Raw genomic sequence first — 26,367 nt, forward strand, 5'->3', positions numbered from 1 at the left:
GTATGTAATAGTACATGTGGGGTAAGGGTTAATTGGAGTTTTGAACATGTAGGATCTACCTCACCCATTGCAGGAGTGTAAGGAAAATCTACCCTGTTGTTTTCAAATGTGTTAGCATTTGCCTCTCATTTGTGAGATATTGATTTGGGCTGAATGCTAGCCATCACACTTCAAGAAAACAAGCTGCCCCTTTCCTACGAATGCAAGTCCTACAGAACCAGACCACCACAAATTAAATCTCTGACAACAATTCCTTTGTGCACACAGACTCATGGTGTGATTCTAGGCAGAAAACGATATTTGATTGGCAATTTCAAAGCACATTTACTACTGTGGCTTTGCAAGTGATAATTACTGTAACAGCCTGACACATTTTCCTTAAAGTTTAGAGAGGCAGAAAAGAGCACATGTCCTAGCAGCTACTTGAGAGCATGAGTATGTCTAACCTGGGTGAGTGATTAGACTAGAGCAAAGGAAATGAGCCTTGGTGATGTTGATTGTGTTAGCGTTACTCACTGCTATCTGAAATACCACACAGTGCTGAATACTTAGCATGGGAGTGCAGGAGAAGCACCTGCCTGTGTGCTAAGAGCGTGCTTCTGGCAACTGTGTATTGTCAGGTGCAAGAGAGATCTGCATGGATGCTTGCACAACTGCATGGAGACTGCACAGATCTATGTAAGAGTACATGTGGGGTAAGGGTTAATTGGAGTTTTGAACATGTAGGATCTACCTCACCCATTGCAGGAGTGTAAGGAAAATCTACCCTGTTGTTTTCAAATGTGTTAGCATTTGCCTCTCATTTGTGAGATATTGATTTGGGCTGAATGCTAGCCATCACACTTCAAGAAAACAAGCTGCCCCTTTCCTACGAATGCAAGTCCTACAGAACCAGACCACCACAAGTTAAATCTCTGACAACAATTCCTTTGTGCACACAGACTCATGGTGTGATTCTAGGCAGAAAACGATATTTGATTGGCAATTTCAAAGCACATTTACTACTGTGGCTTTGCAAGTGATAATTACTGTAACAGCCTGACACATTTTCCTTAAAGTTTAGAGAGGCAGAAAAGAGCACATGTCCTAGCAGCTACTTGAGAGCATGAGTATGTCTAACCTGGGTGAGTGATTAGACTAGAGCAAAGGAAATGAGCCTTGGTGATGTTGATTGTGTTAGCGTTACTCACTGCTATCTGAAATACCACACAGTGCTGAATACTTAGCATGGGAGTGCAGGAGAAGCACCTGCCTGTGTGCTAAGAGCGTGCTTCTGGCAACTGTGTATTGTCAGGTGCAAGAGAGATCTGCATGGATGCTTGCACAACTGCATGAAGACTGCACAGATCTATGTAAGAGTACATGTGGGGTAAGGGTTAATTGGAGTTTTGAACATGTAGGATCTACCTCACCCATTGCAGGAGTGTAAGGAAAATCTACCCTGTTGTTTTCAAATGTGTTAGCATTTGCCTCTCATTTGTGAGATATTGATTTGTGCTGAATGCTAGCCATCACACTTCAAGAAAACAAGCTGCCCCTTTCCTACGGATGCAAGTCTTACAGAACCAGACCACCACGAATTAAATCTCTGACAACAATTCCTTTGTGCACACAGACTCATGGTGTGATTCTAGGCAGAAAACGATATTTGATTGGCAATTTCAAAGCACATTTACTACTGTGGTTTTGCAAGTGATAATTACTGTAACAGCCTGACACATTTTCCTTATAGTTTAGAGAGGCAGAAAAGAGCACATGTCCTAACAGCTACTTGAGAGCATGAGCATGTGTAACCTGGGTGAGTGATTAGACTACAGCAAAGGAAATGAGCCTTAGTGATATTGATTGTGTTAGCGTTACTCACTGCTATCTGAAATACCACACAGTGCTGAATACTTAGCACGGGAGTGCAGGAGAAGCACCTGCCTGTGTGCTAAGAGCGTGCTTCTGGAGACTGTGTATTGTCAGGTGCAAGAGAGATCTGCATGGACGCTTGCACAACTGCATGAAGACTGCAGAGATGTATCTAAGGTCACCTGTGGTAAGGGTTAATTGGAGTTTTGAACATGTAGGAACTACCTCAACCGTTGCAGGAGTGTAAGGAAAATCTACCCTGTTGTTTTCAAATGTGTTAGCATTTGCCTCTCATTTGTGAGATATTGATTTGTGCTGAATGCTAGCCATCACAGTTCAAGAAAACAAGCTGCCCCTTTACTACGAATGCATGTCTTACAGAACCAGACCAACACAAATTAAATCTCTGACAACAATTCCTTTGTGCACACAGACTCATGGTGTGATTCTAGGAAGAAAAAACGATATTTGATTGCCAATTTCAAAGCACATTTACTACTGTGGTTTTGCAAGTGATAATTACTGTAACAGCCTGACACCTTTTCCTTATAGTTTAAAGTGGAAGAAAAGAGCACATGTCCTAACAGCTACTTGAGAGCATGAGCATGTCTAACCTGGGTGAGTGATTAGACTAGAGCAAAGGAAATGAGCCTTGGTGATGTTGATTGTGTTAGCGTTACTCACTGCTATCTGAAATACCACACAGTGCTGAATACTTAGCATGGGAGTGCAGGAGAAGCACCTGCCTGTGTGCTAAGAGCGTGCTTCTGGAGACTGTGTATTGTCAGGTGCAAGAGAGATCTGCATGGACGCTTGCACAACTGCATGAAGACTGCACAGATGTATGTAAGAGTACATGTGGGGTAAGGGTTAATTGGAGTTTTGAACATGTAGGACCTACCTCACCCATTGCAGGAGTGTAAGGAAAATCTACCCTGTTGTTTTCAAATGTGTTAGCATTTGCCTCTCATTTGTGAGATATTGATTTGTGCTGAATGCTAGCCATCACACTTCAAGAAAACAAGCTGCCCCTTTCCTACGAATGCAAGTCTTACAGAACCAGACCACCACGAATTAAATCTCTGACAACAATTCCTTTGTGCACACAGACTCATGGTGTGATTCTAGGCAGAAAACGATATTTGATTGGCAATTTCAAAGCACATTTACTACTGTCGTTTTGCAAGTGATAATTACTGTAACAGCCTGACACATGTTCCTTATAGTTTAGAGAGGCAGAAAAGAGCACATGTCCTAACAGCTACTTGAGAGCATGAGCATGTGTAACCTGGGTGAGTGATTAGACTACAGCAAAGGAAATGAGCCTTGGTGATGTTGATTGTGTTAGCGTTACTCACTGCTATCTGAAATACCACACAGTGCTGAATACTTAGCATGGGAGTGCAGGAGAAGCACCTGCCTGTGTGCTAAGAGCGTGCTTCTGGAGACTGTGTATTGTCAGGTGCAAGAGAGATCTGCATGGACGCTTGCACAACTGCATGAAGACTGCAGAGATGTATGTAAGATCAACTGTGGTAAGGGTTAATTGGAGTTTTGAACATGTAGGAACTACCTCACCCATTGCAGGAGTGTAAGGAAAATCTACCCTGTTGTTTTCAAATGTGTTAGCATTTGCCTCTCATTTGTGAGATATTGATTTGTGCTGAATGCTAGCCATCACAGTTCAAGAAAACAAGCTGTCCCTTTCCTACGAATGCATGTCTTACAGAACCAGACCAATACAAATTAAATCTCTGACAACAATTCCTTTGTGCACACAGACTCATGGTGTGATTCTAGGCAGAAAACGATATTTGATTGGCAATTTCAAAGCACATTTACTACTGTGGTTTTGCAAGTGATAATTACTGTAAAAGCCTGACACATTTTCCTTATAGTTTAGAGAGGCAGAAAAGAGCACATGTCCTAACAGCTACTTGAGAGCATGAGCATGTGTAACCTGGGTGAGTGATTAGACTACAGCAAAGGAAATGAGCCTTAGTGATATTGATTGTGTTAGCGTTACTCACTGCTATCTGAAATACCACACAGTGCTGAATACTTAGCATGGGAGTGCAGGAGAAGCACCTACCTGTGTGCTAAGAGCGGGCTTCTGGAGACTGTGTATTGTCAGGTGCAAGAGAGATTTGCATGGACGCTTGCACAACTGCATGAAGACTGCAGAGATGTATCTAAGGTCACCTGTGGTAAGGGTTAATTGGAGTTTTGAACATGTAGGAACTACCTCACCCGTTGCAGGAGTGTAAGGAAAATCTACCCTGTTGTTTTCAAATGTGTTAGCATTTGCCTCTCATTTGTGAGATATTGATTTGTGCTGAATGCTAGCCATCACAGTTCAAGAAAACAAGCTGCCCCTTTACTACGAATTCATGTTTTACAGAACCAGACAAACACAAATTAAATCTCTGACAACAATTCCTTTGTGCACACAGACTCATGGTGTGATTCTAGGCAGAAAAAACGATATTTGATTGCCAATTTCAAAGCACATTTACTACTGTGGTTTTGCAAGTGATAATTACTGTAACAGCCTGACACCTTTTCCTTATAGTTTAAAGTGGAAGAAAAGAGCACATGTCCTAACAGCTACTTGAGAGCATGAGCATGTCTAACCTGGGTGAGTGATTAGACTAGAGCAAAGGAAATTAGCCTTGGTGATGTTGATTGTGTTAGCGTTACTCACTGCTATCTGAAATACCACACAGTGCTGAATACTTAGCATGGGAGTGCAGGAGTAGCACCTGCCTGTGTGCTAAGAGCGTGCTTCTGGAGACTGTGTATTGTCAGGTGCAAGAGAGATCTGCATGGACGCTTGCACAACTGCATGAAGACTGCACAGATGTATGTAAGAGTACATGTGGGGTAAGGGTTAATTGGAGTTTTGAACATGTAGGATCTACCTCACCCATTGCAGGAGTGTAAGGAAAATCTACCCTGTTGTTTTCAAATGTGTTAGCATTTGCCTCTCATTTGTGAGATATTGATTTGTGCTGAATGCTAGCCATCACACTTCAAGAAAACAAGCTGCCCCTTTCCTACGAATGCAAGTCTTACAGAACCAGACCACCACGAATTAAATCTCTGACAACAATTCCTTTGTGCACACAGACTCATGGTGTGATTCTAGGCAGAAAACGATATTTGATTGGCAATTTCAAAGCACATTTACTACTGTCGTTTTGCAAGTGATAATTACTGTAACAGCCTGACACATGTTCCTTATAGTTTAGAGAGGCAGAAAAGAGCACATGTCCTAACAGCTACTTGAGAGCATGAGCATGTGTAACCTGGGTGAGTGATTAGACTACAGCAAAGGAAATGAGCCTTGGTGATGTTGATTGTGTTAGCGTTACTCACTGCTATCTGAAATACCACACAGTGCTGAATACTTAGCATGGGAGTGCAGGAGAAGCACCTGCCTGTGTGCTAAGAGCGTGCTTCTGGAGACTGTGTATTGTCAGGTGCAAGAGAGATCTGCATGGACGCTTGCACAACTGCATGAAGACTGCAGAGATGTATGTAAGATCAACTGTGGTAAGGGTTAATTGGAGTTTTGAACATGTAGGAACTACCTCACCCATTGCAGGAGTGTAAGGAAAATCTACCCTGTTGTTTTCAAATGTGTTAGCATTTGCCTCTCATTTGTGAGATATTGATTTGTGCTGAATGCTAGCCATCACAGTTCAAGAAAACAAGCTGCCCCTTTCCTACGAATGCATGTCTTACAGAACCAGACCAATACAAATTAAATCTCTGACAACAATTACTTTGTGCACACAGACTCATGGTGTGATTCTAGGCAGAAAACGATATTTGATTGGCAATTTCAAAGCACATTTACTACTGTGGTTTTGCAAGTGATAATTACTGTAACAGCCTGACACATTTTCCTTATAGTTTAGAGAGGCAGAAAAGAGCACATGTCCTAACAGCTACTTGAGAGCATGAGCATGTGTAACCTGGGTGAGTGATTAGACTACAGCAAAGGAAATGAGCCTTAGTGATATTGATTGTGTTAGCGTTACTCACTGCTATCTGAAATACCACACAGTGCTGAATACTTAGCATGGGAGTGCAGGAGAAGCACCTACCTGTGTGCTAAGAGCGTGCTTCTGGAGACTGTGTATTGTCAGGTGCAAGAGAGATCTGCATGGACGCTTGCACAACTGCATGAAGACTGCACAGATGTATGTAAGAGTACATGTGGGGTAAGGGTTAATTGGAGTTTTGAACATGTAGGATCTACCTCACCCATTGCAGGAGTGTAAGGAAAATCTACCCTGTTATTTTCAAATGTGTTAGCATTTGCCTCTCATTTGTGAGATATTGATTTGTGCTGAATGCTAGCCATCACACTTCAAGAAAACAAGCTGCCCCTTTCCTACGAATGCAAGTCTTACAGAACCAGACCACCACAAATTAAATCTCTGACAACAATTCCTTTGTGCACGCAGACTCATGGTGTGATTCTAGGCAGAAAACGATATTTGATTGGCAATTTCAAAGCACATTTACTACTGTGGTTTTGCAAGTGATAATTACTGTAACAGCCTGACACATTTTCCTTATAGTTTAGAGAGGCAGAAAAGAGCACATGTCGTAACAGCTACTTGAGAGCATGAGCATGTGTACCCTGGGTGAGTGATTAGACTACAGCAAAGGAAATGAGCCTTAGTGATATTGATTGTGTTAGCGTTACTCACTGCCATCTGAAATACCACACAGTGCTGAATACTTAGCATGGGAGTGCAGGAGAAGCACCTGCCTGTGTACTAAGAGCGTGCTTCTGGAGACTGTGTATTGTCAGGTGCAAGAGAGATTTGCATGGACGCTTGCACAACTGCATGAAGACTGCAGAGATGTATCTAAGATCACCTGTGGTAAGGGTTAATTGGAGTTTTGAACATGTAGGAACTACCTCACCCATTGCAGGAGTGTAAGGAAAATCTACCCTGTTGTTTTCAAATGTGTTAGCATTTGCCTCTCATTTGTGAGATATTGATTTGTGCTGAATGCTAGCCATCACAGTTCAAGAAAACAAGCTGCCCCTTTACTACGAATGCATGTCTTACAGAACCAGACCAACACAAATTAAATCTCTGACAACAATTCCTTTGTGCACACAGACTCATGGTGTGATTCTAGGCAGAAAACGATATTTGATTGCCAATTTCAAAGCACATTTACTACTGTGGTTTTGCAAGTGATAATTACTGTAACAGCCTGACACCTTTTCCTTATAGTTTAAAGTGGAAGAAAAGAGCACATGTCCTAACAGCTACTTGAGAGCATGAGCATGTCTAACCTGGGTGAGTAATTAGACTAGAGCAAAGGAAATGAGCCTTGGTGATGTTGATTGTGTTAGCGTTACTCACTGCTATCTGAAATACCACACAGTGCTGAATACTTAGCATGGGAGTGCAGGAGAAGCACCTGCCTGTGTGCTAAGAGCGTGCTTCTGGAGACTGTGTATTGTCAGGTGCAAGAGAGATCTGCATGGACGCTTGCACAACTGCATGAAGACTGCACAGATGTATGTAAGAGTACATGTGGGGTAAGGGTTAATTGGAGTTTTGAACATGTAGGATCTACCTCACCCATTGCAGGAGTGTAAGGAAAATCTACCCTGTTGTTTTCAAATGTGTTAGCATTTGCCTCTCATTTGTGAGATATTGATATGTGCTGAATGCTAGCCATCACACTTCAAGAAAACAAGCTGCCCCTTTCCTACGAATGCAAGTCTTACAGAACGAGACCACCATAAATTAAATCTCTGACAACAATTCCTTTGTGCACACAGACTCATGGTGTGATTCTAGGCAGAAAACAATATTTGATTGGCAATTTCAAAGCAGATTTACTACTGTGGTTTTGCAAGTGATAATTACTATAACAGCCTGACACATTTTCCTTATAGTTTAGAGTGGCAGAAAAGAGCACATGTCCTAACAGCTACTTGAGAGCATGAGCATGTGTAACCTGGGTGAGTGTTTAGACTACAGTAAAGGAAATGAGCCTTAGTGATATTGATTGTGTTAGCATTACTCACTGCTTTCTGAAATACCACACAGTGCTGAATACTTAGCATGGCAGTGCAGGAGAAGCACCTGCCTGTGTGCTAAGAGCGTGCTTCTGGAGACTGTGTATTGTCAGGTGCAAGAGAGATCTGCATGGACGCTTGCACAACTGCAAGAAGACTGCAGATATGTATGTAAGATCACCTGTGATAAGGGTTAATTGGAATTTTGAACATGTAGGAACTACCTCACCCATTGCAGGAGTGTAAGGAAAATCTACCCTGTTGTTTTCAAATGTGTTAGCATTTGCCTCTCATTTGTGATATATTGATTTGTGCTGAATGCTAGCCATCACACTTCAAGAAAACAAGCTGCCCCTTTCCTACGAATGCAAGTCTTACAGAACCAGACCACCACGAATTAAATCTCTGACAACAATTCCTTTGTGCACACAGACTCATGGTGTGATTCTAGGCAGAAAACGATATTTGATTGGCAATTTCAAAGCACATTTACTACTGTGGTTTTGCAAGTGATAATTACTTTAACAGCCTGACACATGTTCCTTATAGTTTAGAGAGGCAGAAAAGAGCACATGTCCTAACAGCTACTTGAGAGGATGAGCATGTGTAACCTGGGTGAGTGATTAGACTACAGCAAAGGAAATGAGCCTTAGTAATATTGATTGTGTTAGCGTTACTCACTGCTGTCTGAAATACCACACAGTGCTGAATACTTAGCATGGGAGTGAAGGAGAAGCACCTGCCTGTGTGCTAAGAGCTAGCTTCTGGAGACTGTGTATTGTCAGGTGCAAGAGAGATCTGCATGGACGCTTGCACAACTGCATGAAGACTGCAGAGATGTATGTAAGATCACCTGTGGTAAGGGTTAATTGGAGTTTTGAACATGTAGGAACTACCTCACCCATTGCAGGAGTGTAAGGAAAATCTACCCTGTTGTTTTCAAATGTGTTAGCATTTGCCTCTCATTTGTGAGATATTGATTTGTGCTGAATGCTAGCCATCACAGTTCAAGAAAACAAGCTGCCCCTTTCCTACGAATGCATGTCTTACAGAACCAGACCAATACGAATTAAATCTCTGACAACAATTCCTTTGTGCACACAGACTCATGGTGTGATTCTAGGCAGAAAACGATATTTGATTGCCAATTTCAAAGCACATTTACTACTGTGGTTTTGCAAGTGATAATTACTGTAACAGCCTGACACCTTTTCCTTATAGTTTAGAGTGGCAGAAAAGAGCACATGTCCTAACAGCTACTTGAGAGCATGAGTATGTCTAACCTGGGTGAGTGATTAGACTAGAGCAAAGGAAATGAGCCTTGGTGATGTTGATTGTGTTAGCGTTACTCACTGCTATCTGAAATACCACACAGTGCTGAATACTTAGCATGGGAGTGCAGGAGAAGCACCTGCCTGTGTGCTAAGAGCGTGCTTCTGGCGACTGTGTATTGTCAGGTGCAAGAGAGATCTGCATGGATGCTTGCACAACTGCATGAAGACTGCACAGATGTATGTAAGAGTACATGTGGGGTAAGGGTTAATTGGAGTTTTGAACATGTAGGATCTACCTCACCCATTGCAGGAGTGTAAGGAAAATCTACCCTGTTGTTTTCAAATGTGTTAGCATTTGCCTCTCATTTGTGAGATCTTGATTTGTGCTGAATGCTAGCCATCACACTTCAAGAAAACAAGCTGCCCCTTTCCTACGAATGCAAGTCTTACAGAACCAGACCACGACGAATTAAATCTCTGACAACAATTCCTTTGTGCACACAGACTCATGGTGTGATTCTAGGTAGAAAACGATATTTGATTGGCAATTTCAAAGCACATTTACTACTGTGGTTTTGCAAGTGATAATTACTGTAACAGCCTGACACATTTTCCTTATAGTTTAGAGAGGCAGAAAAGAGCACATGTCCTAACAGCTACTTGAGAGCATGAGCATGTGTAACCTGGGTGAGTGATTAGACTACAGCAAAGGAAATGAGCCTTAGTGATATTGATTGTGTTAGCGTTACTCACTGCTATCTGAAATACCACACAGTGCTGAATACTTAGCATGGGAGTGCAGGAGAAGCACCTGCCTGTGTGCTAAGAGCGTGCTTCTGGAGACTGTGTATTGTCAGGTGCAAGAGAGATCTGCATGGACGCATGCACAACTGCATGAAGACTGCAGAGATGTATGTAAGATCACCTGTTGTAAGGGTTAATTGGAGTTTTGAACATGTAGGAACTACCTCACCCATTGCAGGAGTGTAAGGAAAATCTACCCTGTTGTTTTCAAATGTGTTAGCATTTGCCTCTCATTTGTGAGATATTGATTTGTGCTGAATGCTAGCCATCACAGTTCAAGAAAACAAGCTGCCCCTTTCCTACGAATGCAAGTCTTACAGAACCAGACTAACATGAATTAAATCTCTGACAACAATTCCTTTGTGCACACAGACTCATGGTGTGATTCTAGGAAGAAAACGATATTTGATTGCCAATTTCAAAGCACATTTACTACTGTGGTTTTGCAAGTGATAATTACTGTAACAGCCTGACACCTTTTCCTTATAGTTTAGAGGGGCAGAAAAGAGCACATGTCCTAACAGCTACTTGAGAGCATGAGCATGTGGAACCTGGGTGAGTGATTAGACTAGAGCAAAGGAAATGAGCCTTGGTGATGTTGATTGTGTTAGCGTTACTCACTGCTATCTGAAATACCACACAGTGCTGAATACTTAGCATGGGAGTGCAGGAGAAGCACCTGCCTGTGTGCTAAGAGCGTGCTTCTGGAGACTGTGTATTGTCAGGTGCAAGAGAGATCTGCATGGACGCTTGCACAACTGCATGTAGTCTGCACAGATGTATGTAAGAGTACATGTGGGGTAAGGGTTAATTGGAGTTTTGAACATGTAGGATCTACCTCACCCATTGCAGGAGTGTAAGGAAAATCTACCCTGTTGTTTTCAAATGTGTTAGCATTTGCCTCTCATTTGTGAGATATTGATTTGTGCTGAATGCTAGCCATCACAGTTCAAGAAAACAAGCTGCCCCTTTACTACGAATGCATGTCTTACAGAACCAGACCAACACAAATTAAATCTCTGACAACAATTCCTTTGTGCACACAGACTCATGGTGTGATTCTAGGCAGAAAACGATATTTGATTGCCAATTTCAAAGCACATTTACTACTGTGGTTTTGCAAGTGATAATTACTGTAACAGCCTGACACCTTTTCCTTATAGTTTAAAGTGGAAGAAAAGAGCACATGTCCTAACAGCTACTTGAGAGCATGAGCATGTCTAACCTGGGTGAGTGATTAGACTAGAGCAAAGGAAATGAGCCTTGGTGATGTTGATTGTGTTAGCGTTACTCACTGCTATCTGAAATACCACACAGTGCTGAATACTTAGCATGGGAGTGCAGGAGAAGCACCTGCCTGTGTGCTAAGAGCGTGCTTCTGGAGACTGTGTATTGTCAGGTGCAAGAGAGATCTGCATGGACGCTTGCACAACTGCAAGAAGACTGCAGATATGTATGTAAGATCACCTGTGATAAGGGTTAATTGGAATTTTGAACATGTAGGAACTACCTCACCCATTGCAGGAGTATAAGGAAAATCTACCCTGTTGTTTTCAAATGTGTTAGCATTTGCCTCTCATTTGTGATATATTGATTTGTGCTGAATGCTAGCCATCACACTTCAAGAAAACAAGCTGCCCCTTTCCTACGAATGCAAGTCTTACAGAACCAGACCACCACAAATTAAATCTCTGATAACAATTCCTTTGTGCACACAGACTCATGGTGTGATTCTAGGCAGAAAACGATATTTGATTGGCAATTTCAAAGCACATTTACTACTGTGGTTTTGCAAGTGATAATTACTTTAACAGCCTGACACATGTTCCTTATAGTTTAGAGAGGCAGAAAAGAGCACATGTCCTAACAGCTACTTGAGAGGATGAGCATGTGTAACCTGGGTGAGTGATTAGACTACAGCAAAGGAAATGAGCCTTAGTGATATTGATTGTGTTAGCGTTACTCACTGCTGTCTGAAATACCACACAGTGCTGAATACTTAGCATGGGAGTGAAGGAGAAGCACCTGCCTGTGTGCTAAGAGCTAGCTTCTGGAGACTGTGTATTGTCAGGTGCAAGAGAGATCTGCATGGACGCTTGCACAACTGCTTGAAGACTGCAGAGATGTATGTAAGATCACCTGTGGTAAGGGTTAATTGGAGTTTTGAACATGTAGGAACTACCTCACCCATTGCAGGAGTGTAAGGAAAATCTACCCTGTTGTTTTCAAATGTGTTAGCATTTGCCTCTCATTTGTGAGATATTGATTTGTGCTGAATGCTAGCCATCACAGTTCAAGAAAACAAGCTGCCCCTTTCCTATGAATGCATGTCTTACAGAACCAGACCAATACGAATTAAATCTCTGACAACAATTCCTTTGTGCACACAGACTCATGGTGTGATTCTAGGCAGAAAACGATATTTGATTGCCAATTTCAAAGCACATTTACTACTGTGGTTTTGCTAGTGATAATTACTGTAACAGCCTGACACCTTTTCCTTATAGTTTAGAGTGGCAGAAAAGAGCACATGTCCTAACAGCTACTTGAGAGCATGAGTATGTCTAACCTGGGTGAGTGATTAAACTAGAGCAAAGGAAATGAGCCTTGGTGATGTTGATTGTGTTAGCGTTACTCACTGCTATCTGAAATACCACACAGTGCTGAATACTTAGCATGGGAGTGCAGGAGAAGCACCTGCCTGTGTGCTAAGAGCGTGCTTCTGGCGACTGTGTATTGTCAGGTGCAAGAGAGATCTGCATGGATGCTTGCACAACTGCATGAAGACTGCACAGATGTATGTAAGAGTACATGTGGGGTAAGGGTTAATTGGAGTTTTGAACATGTAGGATCTACCTCACCCATTGCAGGAGTGTAAGGAAAATCTACCCTGTTGTTTTCAAATGTGTTAGCATTTGCCTCTCATTTGTGAGATATTGATTTGTGCTGAATGCTAGCCATCACACTTCAAGAAAACAAGCTGCCCCTTTCCTACGAATGCAAGTCTTACAGAACCAGACCACGACGAATTAAATCTCTGACAACAATTCCTTTGTGCACACAGACTCATGGTGTGATTCTAGGTAGAAAACGATATTTGATTGGCAATTTCAAAGCACATTTACTACTGTGGTTTTGCAAGTGATAATTACTGTAACAGCCTGACACATTTTCCTTATAGTTTAGAGAGGCAGAAAAGAGCACATGTCCTAACAGCTACTTGAGAGCATGAGCATGTGTAACCTGGGTGAGTGATTAGACTACAGCAAAGGAAATGAGCCTTAGTGATATTGATTGTGTTAGCGTTACTCACTGCTATCTGAAATACCACACAGTGCTGAATACTTAGCATGGGAGTGCAGGAGAAGCACCTGCCTGTGTGCTAAGAGCGTGCTTCTGGAGACTGTGTATTGTCAGGTGCAAGAGAGATCTGCATGGACGCATGCACAACTGCATGAAGACTGCAGAGATGTATGTAAGATCACCTGTTGTAAGGGTTAATTGGAGTTTTGAACATGTAGGAACTACCTCACCCATTGCAGGAGTGTAAGGAAAATCTACCCTGTTGTTTTCAAATGTGTTAGCATTTGCCTCTCATTTGTGAGATATTGATTTGTGCTGAATGCTAGCCATCACACTTCAAGAAAACAAGCTGCCCCTTTCCTACGAATGCAAGTCTTACAGAACCAGACCACCATGAATTAAATCTCTGACAACAATTCCTTTGTGCACACAGACTCATGGTGTGATTCTAGGCAGAAAACGATATTTGATTGGCAATTTCAAAGCACATTTACTACTGTGGTTTTGCAAGTGATAATTACTGTAACAGCCTGACACATTTTCCTTATAGTTTAGAGAGGCAGAAAAGAGCACATGTCCTAACAGCTACTTGAGAGCATGAGCATGTGTAACCTGGGTGAGTGATTAGACTACAGCAAAGGAAATGAGCCTTAGTGATATTGATTGTGTTAGCATTACTCACTGCTATCTGAAATACCACACAGTGCTGAATACTTAGCATGGGAGTGCAGGAGAAGCACCTGCCTGTGTGCTAAGAGCGTGCTTCTGGAGACTGTGTATTGTCAGGTGCAAGAGAGATCTGCATGGACGCATGCACAACTGCATGAAGACTGCAGAGATGTATGTAAGATCACCTGTGGTAAGGGTTAATTGGAGTTTTGAACATGTAGGAACTACCTCACCCATTGCAGGAGTGTAAGGAAAATCTACCCTGTTGTTTTCAAATGTGTTAGCATTTGCCTCTCATTTGTGAGATATTGATTTGTGCTGAATGCTAGCCATCACAGTTCAAGAAAACAAGCTGCCCCTTTACTACGAATGCATGTCTTACAGAACCAGACCAACACAAATTAAATCTCTGACAACAATTCCTTTGTGCACACAGACTCATGGTGTGATTCTAGGCAGAAAACGATATTTGATTGCCAATTTCAAAGCACATTTACTACTGTGGTTTTGCAAGTGATAATTACTGTAACAGCCTGACACCTTTTCCTTATAGTTTAAAGTGGAAGAAAAGAGCACATGTCCTAACAGCTACTTGAGAGCATGAGCATGTCTAACCTGGGTGAGTGATTAGACTAGAGCAAAGGAAATGAGCCTTGGTGATGTTGATTGTGTTAGCGTTACTCACTGCTATCTGAAATACCACACAGTGCTGAATACTTAGCATGGGAGTGCAGGAGAAGCACCTGCCTGTGTGCTAAGAGCGTGCTTCTGGAGACTGTGTATTGTCAGGTGCAAGAGAGATCTGCATGGACGCTTGCACAACTGCAAGAAGACTGCAGATATGTATGTAAGATCACCTGTGATAAGGGTTAATTGGAATTTTGAACATGTAGGAACTACCTCACCCATTGCAGGAGTGTAAGGAAAATCTACCCTGTTGTTTTCAAATGTGTTAGCATTTGCCTCTCATTTGTGATATATTGATTTGTGCTGAATGCTAGCCATCACACTTCAAGAAAACAAGCTGCCCCTTTCCTACGAATGCAAGTCTTACAGAACCAGACCACCACGAATTAAATCTCTGATAACAATTCCTTTGTGCACACAGACTCATGGTGTGATTCTAGGCAGAAAACGATATTTGATTGGCAATTTCAAAGCACATTTACTACTGTGGTTTTGCAAGTGATAATTACTTTAACAGCCTGACACATGTTCCTTATAGTTTAGAGAGGCAGAAAAGAGCACATGTCCTAACAGCTACTTGAGAGGATGAGCATGTGTAACCTGGGTGAGTGATTAGACTACAGCAAAGGAAATGAGCCTTAGTGATATTGATTGTGTTAGCGTTACTCACTGCTGTCTGAAATACCACACAGTGCTGAATACTTAGCATGGGAGTGAAGGAGAAGCACCTGCCTGTGTGCTAAGAGCTAGCTTCTGGAGACTGTGTATTGTCAGGTGCAAGAGAGATCTGCATGGACGCTTGCACAACTGCTTGAAGACTGCAGAGATGTATGTAAGATCACCTGTGGTAAGGGTTAATTGGAGTTTTGAACATGTAGGAACTACCTCACCCATTGCAGGAGTGTAAGGAAAATCTACCCTGTTGTTTTCAAATGTGTTAGCATTTGCCTCTCATTTGTGAGATATTGATTTGTGCTGAATGCTAGCCATCACAGTTCAAGAAAACAAGCTGCCCCTTTCCTATGAATGCATGTCTTACAGAACCAGACCTATACGAATTAAATCTCTGACAACAATTCCTTTGTGCACACAGACTCATGGTGTGATTCTAGGCAGAAAATGATATTTGATTGCCAATTTCAAAGCACATTTACTACTGTGGTTTTGCTAGTGATAATTACTGTAACAGCCTGACACCTTTTCCTTATAGTTTAGAGTGGCAGAAAAGAGCACATGTCCTAACAGCTACTTGAGAGCATGAGTATGTCTAACCTGGGTGAGTGATTAAACTAGAGCAAAGGAAATGAGCCTTGGTGATGTTGATTGTGTTAGCGTTACTCACTGCTATCTGAAATACCACACAGTGCTGAATACTTAGCATGGGAGTGCAGGAGAAGCACCTGCCTGTGTGCTAAGAGCGTGCTTCTGGCGACTGTGTATTGTCAGGTGCAAGAGAGATCTGCATGGATGCTTGCACAACTGCATGAAGACTGCACAGATGTATGTAAGAGTACATGTGGGGTAAGGGTTAATTGGAGTTTTGAACATGTAGGATCTACCTCACCCATTGCAGGAGTGTAAGGAAAATCTACCCTGTTGTTTTCAAATGTGTTAGCATTTGCCTCTCATTTGTGAGATATTGATTTGTGCTGAATGCTAGCCATCACACTTCAAGAAAACAAGCTGCCCCTTTCCTACGAATGCAAGTCTTACAGAACCAGACCACGACGAATTAAATCTCTGACAACAATTCCTTTGTGCACACAGACTCATGGTGTGATTCTAGGTAGAAAACGATATTTGATTGGCAATTTCAAAGCACATTTACTACTGTGGTTTTGCAAGTGATAATTACTGTAACAGCCTGACACATTTTCCTTATAGTTTAGAGAGGCAGAAAAGAGCACATGTCCTAACAGCTACTTGAGAGCATGAGCATGTGTAACCTGGGTGAGTGATTAGACTACAGCAAAGGAAATGAGCCTTAGTGATATTGATTGTGTTAGCGTTACTCACTGCTATCTGAAATACCACACAGTGCTGAATACTTAGCATGGGAGTGCAGGAGAAGCACCTGCCTGTGTGCTAAGAGCGTGCTTCTGGAGACTGTGTATTGTCAGGTGCAAGAGAGATCTGCATGGACGCATGCACAACTGCATGAAGACTGCAGAGATGTATGTAAGATCACCTGTTGTAAGGGTTAATTGGAGTTTTGAACATGTAGGAACTACCTCACCCATTGCAGGAGTGTAAGGAAAATCTACCCTGTTGTTTTCAAATGTGTTAGCATTTGCCTCTCATTTGTGAGATATTGATTTGTGCTGAATGCTAGCCATCACACTTCAAGAAAACAAGCTGCCCCTTTCCTACGAATGCAAGTCTTACAGAACCAGACCACCATGAATTAAATCTCTGACAACAATTCCTTTGTGCACACAGACTCATGGTGTGATTCTAGGCAGAAAACGATATTTGATTGGCAATTTCAAAGCACATTTACTACTGTGGTTTTGCAAGTGATAATTACTGTAACAGCCTGACACATTTTCCTTATAGTTTAGAGAGGCAGAAAAGAGCACATGTCCTAACAGCTACTTGAGAGCATGAGCATGTGTAACCTGGGTGAGTGATTAGACTACAGCAAAGGAAATGAGCCTTAGTGATATTGATTGTGTTAGCGTTACTCACTGCTATCTGAAATACCACACAGTGCTGAATACTTAGCATGGGAGTGCAGGAGAAGCACCTGCCTGTGTGCTAAGAGCGTGCTTCTGGAGACTGTGTATTGTCAGGTGCAAGAGAGATCTGCATGGACGCATGCACAACTGCATGAAGACTGCAGAGATGTATGTAAGATCACCTGTGGTAAGGGTTAATTGGAGTTTTGAACATGTAGGAACTACCTCACCCATTGCAGGAGTGTAAGGAAAATCTACCCTGTTGTTTTCAAATGTGTTAGCATTTGCCTCTCATTTGTGAGATATTGATTTGTGCTGAATGCTAGCCATCACAGTTCAAGAAAACAAGCTGCCCCTTTCCTACGAATGCAAGTCTTACAGAACCAGACTAACACGAATTAAATCTCTGACAACAATTCCTTTGTGCACACAGACTCATGGTGTGATTCTAGGAAGAAAACGATATTTGATTGCCAATTTCAAAGCACATTTACTACTGTGGTTTTGCAAGTGATAATTACTGTAACAGCCTGACACCTTTTCCTTATAGTTTAGAGAGGCAGAAAAGAGCACATGTCCTAACAGCTACTTGAGAGCATGAGCATGTGGAACCTGGGTGAGTGATTAGACTAGAGCAAAGGAAATGAGCCTTGGTGATGTTGATTGTGTTAGCGTTACTCACTGCTATCTGAAATACCACACAGTGCTGAATACTTAGCATGGGAGTGCAGGAGAAGCACCTGCCTGTGTGCTAAGAGCGTGCTTCCGGAGACTGTGTATTGTCAGGTGCAAGAGAGATCTGCATGGACGCTTGCACAACTGCATGTAGTCTGCACAGATGTATGTAAGAGTACATGTGGGGTAAGGGTTAATTGGAGTTTTGAACATGGAGGATCTACCTCACCCATTACAGGAGTGTTAGGAAAATCTACCCTGTTGTTTTCAAATGTGTTAGCATTTGCCTCTCATTTGTGAGATATTGATTTGTGCTGAATGCTAGCCATCACACTTCAAGAAAACAAGCTGCCCCTTTCCTACGAATGCAAGTCTTACAGAACCAGACCACCACGAATTAAATCTCTGACAACAATTCCTTTGTGCACACAGACTCATGGTGTGATTCTAGGCAGAAAACGATATTTGATTGGCAATTTCAAAGCACATTTACTACTATGGTTTTGCAAGTGATAATTACTGTAACAGCCTGACACATTTTCCTTATAGTTTAGAGAGGCAGAAAAGAGCACATGTCCTAACAGCTACTTGAGAGCATGAGCATGTGTAACCTGGGTGAATGATTTGACTAGAGCACAGGAAATGAGCCTTGGTGATGTTGATTGTGTTAGCGTTACTCACTGCTATCTGAAATACCACACAGTGCTGAATACTTAGCATGGGCGTGCAGGAGAAGTACCTGCCTGTGTGCTAAGTGCGTGCTTCTGGAGACTGTGTATTGTCAGGTGCAAGAGAGATCTGCATGGACGCTTGCACAACTGCATGAAGACTGCACAGATGTATGTAATAGTACATGTGGGGTAAGGGTTAATTGGAGTTTTGAACATGTAGGATCTACCTCACCCATTGCAGGAGTGTAAGGAAAATCTACCCTGTTGTTTTCAAATGTGTTAGCATTTGCCTCTCATTTGTGAGATATTGATTTGTGCTGAATGCTAGCCATCACACTTCAAGAAAACAAGCTGCCCCTTTATTACGAATGCAAGTCTTACAGAACCAGACCACCACGAATTAAATCTCTGACAACAATTCCTTTGTGCACACAGACTCATGGTGTGATTCTAGGCAGAAAACGATATTTGATTGGCAATTTCAAAGCACATTTACTACTGTGGCTTTGCAAGTGATAATTACTGTAACAGCCTGACACATTTTCCTTAAAGTTTAGAGAGGCAGAAAAGAGCACATGTCCTAGCAGCTACTTGAGAGCATGAGTATGTCTAACCTGGGTGAGTGATTAGACTAGAGCAAAGGAAATGAGCCTTGGTGATGTTGATTGTGTTAGCGTTACTCACTGCTATCTGAAATACCACACAGTGCTGAATACTTAGCATGGGAGTGCAGGAGAAGCACCTGCCTGTGTGCTAAGAGCGTGCTTCTGGCGACTGTGTATTGTCAGGTGCAAGAGAGATCTGCATGGATGCTTGCACAACTGCATGAAGACTGCACAGATCTATGTAAGAGTACATGTGGGGTAAGAGGTAATTGGAGTTTTGAACATGTAGGATCTACCTCACCCATTGCAGGAGTGTAAGGAAAATCTACCCTGTTGTTTTCAAATGTGTTAGCATTTGCCTCTCATTTGTGAGATATTGATTTGTGCTGAATGCTAGCCATCACAGTTCAAGAAAACAAGCTGCCCCTTTACTACGAATGCATGTCTTACAGAACCAGACCAACACAAATTAAATCTCTGACAACAATTCCTTTGTGCACACAGACTCATGGTGTGATTCTAGGCAGAAAACGATATTTGATTGCCAATTTCAAAGCACATTTACTACTGTGGTTTTGCAAGTGATAATTACTGTAACAGCCTGACACCTTTTCCTTATAGTTTAAAGTGGAAGAAAAGAGCACATGTCCTAACAGCTACTTGAGAGCATGAGCATGTCTAACCTGGGTGAGTGATTAGACTAGAGCAAAGGAAATGAGCCTTGGTGATGTTGATTGTGTTAGCGTTACTCACTGCTATCTGAAATACCACACAGTGCTGAATACTTAGCATGGGAGTGCAGGAGAAGCACCTGCCTGTGTGCTAAGAGCGTGCTTCTGGAGACTGTGTATTGTCAGGTGCAAGAGAGATCTGCATGGATGCTTGCACAACTGCAAGAAGACTGCAGATATGTATGTAAGATCACCTGTGATAAGGGTTAATTGGAATTTTGAACATGTAGGAACTACCTCACCCATTGCAGGAGTGTAAGGAAAATCTACCCTGTTGTTTTCAAATGTGTTAGCATTTGCCTCTCATTTGTGATATATTGATTTGTGCTGAATGCTAGCCATCACAGTTCAAGAAAACAAGCTGCCCCTTTACTACGAATGCATGTCTTACAGAACCAGACCAACACAAATTAAATCTCTGACAACAATTCCTTTGTGCACACAGACTCATGGTGTGATTCTAGGCAGAAAACGATATTTGATTGCCAATTTCAAAGCACATTTACTACTGTGGTTTTGCAAGTGATAATTACTGTAACAGCCTGACACCTTTTCCTTATAGTTTAAAGTGGAAGAAAAGAGCACATGTCCTAACAGCTACTTGAGAGCATGAGCATGTCTAACCTGGGTGAGTGATTAGACTAGAGCAAAGGAAATGAGCCTTGGTGATGTTGATTGTGTTAGCGTTACTCACTGCTATCTGAAATACCACACAGTGCTGAATACTTAGCATGGGAGTGCAGGAGAAGCACCTGCCTGTGTGCTAAGAGCGTGCTTCTGGAGACTGTGTATTGTCAGGTGCAAGAGAGATCTGCATGGACGCTTGCACAACTGCAAGAAGACTGCAGATATGTATGTAAGATCACCTGTGATAAGGGTTAATTGGAATTTTGAACATGTAGGAACTACCTCACCCATTGCAGGAGTGTAAGGAAAATCTACCCTGTTGTTTTCAAATGTGTTAGCATTTGCCTCTCATTTGTGATATATTGATTTGTGCTGAATGCTAGCCATCACACTTCAAGAAAACAAGCTGCCCCTTTCCTACGAATGCAAGTCTTACAGAACCAGACCACCACGAATTAAATCTCTGACAACAATTCCTTTGTGCACACAGACTCATGGTGTGATTCTAGGCAGAAAACGATATTTGATTGGCAATTTCAAAGCACATTTACTACTGTGGTTTTGCAAGTGATAATTACTTTAACAGCCTGACACATGTTCCTTATAGTTTAGAGAGGCAGAAAAGAGCACATGTCCTAACAGCTACTTGAGAGGATGAGCATGTGTAACCTGGGTGAGTGATTAGACTAGAGCAAAGGAAATGAGCCTTAGTGATATTGATTGTGTTAGCGTTACTCACTGCTGTCTGAAATACCACACAGTGCTGAATACTTAGCATGGGAGTGAAGGAGAAGCACCTGCCTGTGTGCTAAGAGCTAGCTTCTGGAGACTGTGTATTGTCAGGTGCAAGAGAGATCTGCATGGACGCTTGCACAACTGCATGAAGACTGCAGAGATGTATGTAAGATCACCTGTGGTAAGGGTTAATTGGAGTTTTGAACATGTAGGAACTACCTCACCCATTGCAGGAGTGTAAGGAAAATCTACCCTGTTGTTTTCAAATGTGTTAGCATTTGCCTCTCATTTGTGAGATATTGATTTGTGCTGAATGCTAGCCATCACAGTTCAAGAAAACAAGCTGCCCCTTTCCTACGAATGCATGTCTTACAGAACCAGACCAATACGAATTAAATCTCTGACAACAATTCCTTTGTGCACACAGACTCATGGTGTGATTCTAGGCAGAAAACGATATTTGATTGCCAATTTCAAAGCACATTTACTACTGTGGTTTTGCTAGTGATAATTACTGTAACAGCCTGACACCTTTTCCTTATAGTTTAGAGTGGCAGAAAAGAGCACATGTCCTAACAGCTACTTGAGAGCATGAGTATGTCTAACCTGGGTGAGTGATTAAACTAGAGCAAAGGAAATGAGCCTTGGTGATGTTGATTGTGTTAGCGTTACTCACTGCTATCTGAAATACCACACAGTGCTGAATACTTAGCATGGGAGTGCAGGAGAAGCACCTGCCTGTGTGCTAAGAGCGTGCTTCTGGCGACTGTGTATTGTCAGGTGCAAGAGAGATCTGCATGGATGCTTGCACAACTGCATGAAGACTGCACAGATGTATGTAAAAGTACATGTGGGGTAAGGGTTAATTGGAGTTTTGAACATGTAGGATCTACCTCACCCATTGCAGGAGTGTAAGGAAAATCTACCCTGTTGTTTTCAAATGTGTTAGCATTTGCCTCTCATTTGTGAGATATTGATTTGTGCTGAATGCTAGCCATCACACTTCAAGAAAACAAGCTGCCCCTTTCCTACGAATGCAAGTCTTACAGAAACAGACCACGACGAATTAAATCTCTGACAACAATTCCTTTGTGCACACAGACTCATGGTGTGATTCTAGGTAGAAAACGATATTTGATTGGCAATTTCAAAGCACATTTACTACTGTGGTTTTGCAAGTGATAATTACTGTAACAGCCTGACACATTTTCCTTATAGTTTAGAGAGGCAGAAAAGAGCACATGTCCTAACAGCTACTTGAGAGCATGAGCATGTGTAACCTGGGTGAGTGATTAGACTACAGCAAAGGAAATGAGCCTTAGTGATATTGATTGTGTTAGCGTTACTCACTGCTATCTGAAATACCACACAGTGCTGAATACTTAGCATGGGAGTGCAGGAGAAGCACCTGCCTGTGTGCTAAGAGCGTGCTTCTGGAGACTGTGTATTGTCAGGTGCAAGAGAGATCTGCATGGACGCATGCACAACTGCATGAAGACTGCAGAGATGTATGTAAGATCACCTGTTGTAAGGGTTAATTGGAGTTTTGAACATGTAGGAACTACCTCACCCATTGCAGGAGTGTAAGGAAAATCTACCCTGTTGTTTTCAAATGTGTTAGCATTTGCCTCTCATGTGTGAGATATTGATTTGTGCTGAATGCTAGCCATCACAGTTCAAGAAAACAAGCTGCCCCTTTCCTACGAATGCAAGTCTTACAGAACCAGACTAACACGAATTAAATCTCTGACAACAATTCCTTTGTGCACACAGACTCATGGTGTGATTCTAGGAAGAAAACGATATTTGATTGCCAATTTCAAAGCACATTTACTACTGTGGTTTTGCAAGTGATAATTACTGTAACAGCCTGACACCTTTTCCTTATAGTTTAGAGGGGCAGAAAAGAGCACATGTCCTAACAGCTACTTGAGAGCATGAGCATGTGGAACCTGGGTGAGTGATTAGACTAGAGCAAAGGAAATGAGCCTTGGTGATGTTGATTGTGTTAGCGTTACTCACTGCTATCTGAAATACCACACAGTGCTGAATACTTAGCATGGGAGTGCAGGAGAAGCACCTGCCTGTGTGCTAAGAGCGTGCTTCTGGAGACTGTGTATTGTCAGGTGCAAGAGAGATCTGCATGGACGCTTGCACAACTGCATGTAGTCTGCACAGATGTATGTAAGAGTACATGTGGGGTAAGGGTTAATTGGAGTTTTGAACATGTAGGATCTACCTCACCCATTGCAGGAGTGTAAGGAAAATCTACCCTGTTGTTTTCAAATGTGTTAGCATTTGCCTCTCATTTGTGAGATATTGATTTGTGCTGAATGCTAGCCATCACACTTCAAGAAAACAAGCTGCCCCTTTCCTACGAATGCAAGTCTTACAGAACCAGACCACCATGAATTAAATCTCTGACAACAATTCCTTTGTGCACACAGACTCATGGTGTGATTCTAGGCAGAAAACAATATTTGATTGGCAATTTCAAAGCACATTTACTACTGTGGTTTTGCAAGTGATAATTACTGTAACAGCCTGACACATTTTCCTTATAGTTTAGAGAGGCAGAAAAGAGCACATGTCCTAACAGCTACTTGAGAGCATGAGCATGTGTAACCTGGGTGAGTGATTAGACTACAGCAAAGGAAATGAGCCTTAGTGATATTGATTGTGTTAGCGTTACTCACTGCTATCTGAAATACCACACAGTGCTGAATACTTAGCATGGGAGTGCAGGAGAAGCACCTGCCTGTGTGCTAAGAGCGTGCTTCTGGAGACTGTGTATTGTCAGGTGCAAGAGAGATCTGCATGGACGCATGCACAACTGCATGAAGACTGCAGAGATATATGTAAGATCACCTGTGGTAAGGGTTAATTGGAGTTTTGAACATGTAGGAACTACCTCACCCATTGCAGGAGTGTAAGGAAAATCTACCCTGTTGTTTTCAAATGTGTTAGCATTTGCCTCTCATTTGTGAGATATTGATTTGTGCTGAATGCTAGCCATCACAGTTCAAGAAAACAAGCTGCCCCTTTCTTACGAATGCAAGTCTTACAGAACCAGACTAACACGAATTAAATCTCTGACAACAATTCCTTTGTGCACACAGACTCATGGTGTGATTCTAGGCAGAAAACAATATTTGATTGCCAATTTCAAAGCACATTTACTACTGTGGTTTTGCAAGTGATAATTACTGTAACAGCCTGACACCTTTTCCTTATAGTTTAGAGAGGCAGAAAAGAGCACATGTCCTAACAGCTACTTGAGAGCATGAGCATGTGGAACCTGGGTGAGTGATTAGACTAGAGCAAAGGAAATGAGCCTTGGTGATGTTGATTGTGTTAGCGTTACTCACTGCTATCTGAAATACCACACAGTGCTGAATACTTAGCAAGGGAGTGCAGGAGAAGCACCTGCCTGTGTGCTAAGAGCGTGCTTCTGGAGACTGTGTATTGTCAGGTGCAAGAGAGATCTGCATGGACGCTTGCACAACTGCATGTAGTCTGCACAGATGTATGTAAGAGTACATGTGGGGTAAGGGTTAATTGGAGTTTTGAACATGGAGGATCTACCTCACCCATTACAGGAGTGTTAGGAAAATCTACCCTGTTGTTTTCAAATGTGTTAGCATTTGCCTCTCATTTGTGAGATATTGATTTGTGCTGAATGCTAGCCATCACACTTCAAGAAAACAAGCTGCCCCTTTCCTACGAATGCAAGTCTTACAGAACCAGACCACCACGAATTAAATCTCTGACAACAATTCCTTTGTGCACACAGACTCATGGTGTGATTCTAGGCAGAAAACGATATTTGATTGGCAATTTCAAAGCACATTTACTACTATGGTTTTGCAAGTGATAATTACTGTAACAGCCTGACACATTTTCCTTATAGTTTAGAGAGGCAGAAAAGAGCACATGTCCTAACAGCTACTTGAGAGCATGAGCATGTGTAACCTGGGTGAGTTATTTGACTAGAGCACAGGAAATGAGCCTTGGTGATGTTGATTGTGTTAGCGTTACTCACTGCTATCTGAAATACCACACAGTGCTGAATACTTAGCATGGGCGTGCAGGAGAAGCACCTGCCTGTGTGCTAAGTGCGTGCTTCTGGAGACTGTGTATTGTCAGGTGCAAGAGAGATCTGCATGGACGCTTGCACAACTGCATGAAGACTGCACAGATGTATGTAATAGTACATGTGGGGTAAGGGTTAATTGGAGTTTTGAACATGTAGGATCTACCTCACCCATTGCAGGAGTATAAGGAAAATCTACCCTGTTGTTTTCAAATGTGTTAGCATTTGCCTCTCATTTGTGAGATATTGATTTGTGCTGAATGCTAGCCATCACACTTCAAGAAAACAAGCTGCCCCTTTATTACGAATGCAAGTCTTACAGAACCAGACCACCACAAATTAAATCTCTGACAACAATTCCTTTGTGCACACAGACTCATGGTGTGATTCTAGGCAGAAAACGATATTTGATTGGCAACTTCAAAGCACATTTACTACTGTGGCTTTGCAAGTGATAATTACTGTAACAGCCTGACACATTTTCCTTAAAGTTTAGAGAGGCAGAAAAGAGCACATGTCCTAGCAGCTACTTGAGAGCATGAGTATGTCTAACCTGGGTGAGTGATTAGACTAGAGCAAAGGAAATGAGCCTTGGTGATGTTGATTGTGTTAGCGTTACTCACTGCTATCTGAAATACCACACAGTGCTGAATACTTAGCATGGGAGTGCAGGAGAAGCACCTGCCTGTGTGCTAAGAGCGTGCTTCTGGCGACTGTGTATTGTCAGATGCAAGAGAGATCTGCATGGATGCTTGCACAACTGCATGAAGACTGCACAGATCTATGTAAGAGTACATGTGGGGTAAGAGGTAATTGGAGTTTTGAACATGTAGGATCTACCTCACCCATTGCAGGAGTGTAAGAAAAATCTACCCTGTTGTTTTCAAATGTGTTAGCATT

Source organism: Triturus cristatus, chromosome 1_1 (assembly GCF_964204655.1).
Source record: "Triturus cristatus chromosome 1_1, aTriCri1.1, whole genome shotgun sequence".
NCBI lineage: Eukaryota > Metazoa > Chordata > Amphibia > Caudata > Salamandridae > Triturus > Triturus cristatus.